The sequence below is a fragment of the Tarenaya hassleriana genome, unplaced genomic scaffold (genome assembly GCF_000463585.1).
Source record: "Tarenaya hassleriana unplaced genomic scaffold, ASM46358v1 Cleome65, whole genome shotgun sequence".
In the NCBI taxonomy this organism is placed as follows: domain Eukaryota; kingdom Viridiplantae; phylum Streptophyta; class Magnoliopsida; order Brassicales; family Cleomaceae; genus Tarenaya; species Tarenaya hassleriana.
The window spans coordinates 365844-369384 of record NW_010969032.1 but is presented as its reverse complement, the minus strand read 5'-3'; positions in this window follow the sequence as shown (position 1 = coordinate 369384).

Here is a 3541-nt window from a genome sequence, read left to right as displayed (position 1 = left end):
TTCTTGGAGATTGTGTGTTGACAGGAAAAAGAACTCCAAGTGATTGCTATACTTGGGTAAATCCTGACGAAAGCAATCAAAGTGAGAAGTGCTTCACAGCAGCTGACTTTGAACTCGAGTTATGGCATCAACGATTGGGACACATTAACACAAGGTCGTTGATAAAACTGTCAAAGTCAAATGCTGTACGAGGATTACCTGAGTTATCCTCACAAGTAACACTGGTGTGTAAAGCATGTCAACTTGGAAAGCAAATCAAGGTCAATCATAAAATGATCGATGGGATACACACATCTGAAATCCTCGAGCTTATGCACATGGATTTGATGGGACCAATGCAGACGGAGAGTCTTGGAGGAAAGAGGTATGTGTTTGTATGTGTTGATGATTTCTCACGTTTTACTTGGGTCAGGTTCTTAAGAGAGAAGTCAGAAACATTGGGTGCATTCGAACACTTATGGCTGCAACTCCGAAATGGAAAAGGAAGTGTTCAGAGAATTCGGAGTGATCATGGGCGTGAATTTGAAAATGAACAGTTTACAGAATTCTGCAACAAATATGGAATTGTCCACGAATATTCTGCACCGAAAACTCCACAACAAAATGGAGTGGTTGAAAGGAAGAATAGGACACTGCAAGAAATGGCGAGAACAATGTTACATGCAAGAAATGTTGCGAAACGTTTCTGGGCAGAAGCGGTAAGTACGGCATGCTACCTTGTCAACCGCATCCATATCAGACCAGGGACGGCCAAAACTCCATATGAAATATGGAAAGGTAAGACACCTCCTCTGAAGTTTATTCATATATTTGGTTGTCGATGTTTTGTGTTGAATGATAGAGAATACAGAGGAAAGTTCGATGCCAAAAGTGATGAAGGTATGTTCCTGGGTTACGCAATGAATTCTGCTGCCTATCGAGTATACAATTTGCGCACTAAAACGATTATGGAATCAGCTAATGTTGTTTTTGATGAGGAACACAGCGCAGATCCGAGTGAAGTCCCGCCGAAATTACTTCATGATGTTCCCAGTGAGCACTCGGTAGAAGAACAGAGTGACAATGCAGAACTTGAGAACAAGGAAGAGGAAGATCTGGAAATTGATCCTACACCTACAGTTCACAGGAATCATTCTGAAGATGATGTGATAGGAAATGTACTCGATCCCATGCGTACACGAGGTAAGAGGATAAATTACCAAGATATGGTGCGTTTTGTGTGTTTCTCTTCGCAGAATGAACCTTCTCGAGTGGATGAAGCACTGAAGGACGAATTCTGGGTAAAGGCAATGCATGATGAGCTGGAGCAATTTGTGAGGAATGATGTGTGGTATCTTGTTCCCCGACCAGATCACATTAATGTGATTGGAACGAAATGGATTTTCAAAAACAAAACGAATGAGTCGGGAGAAGTAGTTCGCAATAAAGCCAGGTTAGTTGCCCAAGGTTACACTCAAGTTGAAGGTATTGACTTCGATGAAACTTTTGCACCCGTTGCTCGACTAGAGTCTATTAGATTTTACCCAGAATTCGTCCTTTAGTGCTTCATCCACTCGGGAAGGTTCATTCTGCGAAGAGAAACACACAAAACGCACCATATCTTGGTAATTTATCCTCTTACCTCGTGTACGCATGGGATCGAGTACATTTCCTATCACATCATCTTCAGAATGATTCCTGTGAACTGTAGGTGTAGGATCAATTTCCAGATCTTCCTCTTCCTTGTTCTCAAGTTCTGCATTGTCACTCTGTTCTTCTACCGAGTGCTCACTGGGAACATCGTGAAGTAATTTCGGCGGGACTTCACTCGGACCTGCGCTGTGTTCCTCATCAAAAACAACATTAGCTGATTCCATAATCGTTTTAGTGCGCAAATTGTATACTCGATAGGCAGCAGAATTCATTGCGTAACCCAGGAACATACCTTCATCACTTTTGGCATCGAACTTTCCTCTGTATTCTCTATCATTCAACACAAAACATCGACAACCAAATATATGAATAAACTTCAGAGGAGGTGTCTTACCTTCATTCTTTCGTACCTTAGTTCGCAGTATATCCAGTTGAGTCAGTGACACCTCACGCTTCGTCCAGTGCATACTTCACGAACCATGGATACATTTTTCTCGTATTTTTCTCTTTCATCCGCCTGAACTTCTAGGACGTTGTGTCCGTTCATACTGTTTCACCACTTAAGTCCAGCCTATCTCTCTTGGATATACTCTTGTAAGAGCTAACTTACAGCGGAGTATGATGAATCATTGTCATCAGACCTTAGACCGTCGAATGGACAATATGAGGCTCAACTTAGACCCGAGCGATTTATTTAATCTACTCATGTCAGGTTTTTTTTTTTTTTTTTTTTTTTTTTTTTTTTTTATTGCGAAATATCACTCATTGTTTACTGAGTGTACACTGACAGAGGAGTACCAGGGGATTTTTGTATCACCAATCTTTGAAGTGCACCTGACTATTTTGTGAAGTATCACTGACCGCCCTTTCAACACTGTTTCACTTAAACACTTCAGGAGCCTCATATTGTCCATTCGACGGTCTAAGGTCTGATGACAATGATTCATCATACTCCGCTGTAAGTTAGCTCTTACAAGAGTATATCCAAGAGAGATAGGCTGGACTTAAGTGGTGAAACAGTATGAACGGACACAACGTCCTAGAAGTTCAGGTGGATGAAAGAAAAAAAAAATACGAGAAAAATGTATCCATGGTTCGTGAAGTATGCACTGGACAAAGCGTGAGGTGTCACTGACTCAACTGGATATACTACGAACTAAGGTACGAAAGAATGAATTCCTTTGGTGTTAAAATCGTAAGTTATTGCGTAACGGATTTCTGTTTCATTTATTTTTTAAACGTTATTTTTGAAAAGATTGATGTGAGTGGTTGAGTAAATGTTCGGTTATGGGGAAGTGGGATCCGAAAAATCAGAGATTCCCAAAACAAACTCTTTGCCCACAATAAAAAGAGGTGTTTCTCTCTCTATCCCTGCGAAGTTCTGGAACTGAAGAACCCTAAAATCTGGGAAGTTGATTCGCACGAGTGTGAGGTCCAACAGAGAGTAACGAAGAGAGAATAAAATCCCTAGATTCAGTCTCAGCATGGATCCAAAAGAAAAGAGAGAAGAAAAGAGTGAGGATCATCACCTTGACTCAGAGGAAGGTTCATCTAGAGAAGGAAAATCGAGTGAACCCAGGAAAGAAGAATCTTCAAACTCGTTTGTGAGTGCTGAAGAAGATCCAGAAGAGAACCCATCAGAAGAATCTCGCCGAAATCCGAGGGAGAGTCTTCGCAATAGCAAAGAAGACAAAGTAGGCGAAGAGATCCAAGAACTCGAAAGTCCAGAAGAAAAGACGCAAGAAGCGGAGATACCCGAAGAACCACAGCAAGAAAACAACTAAGATCGAAGATAAAGATCTACAAACTTCACTGCCTCCAGAACAAGCTGATTCGGGTAAGCTCGATGATCTTTTTGTCTACCCTACTGACGAACTAGATGTGAGCTCGGATAGTGAACCTAGGCTGA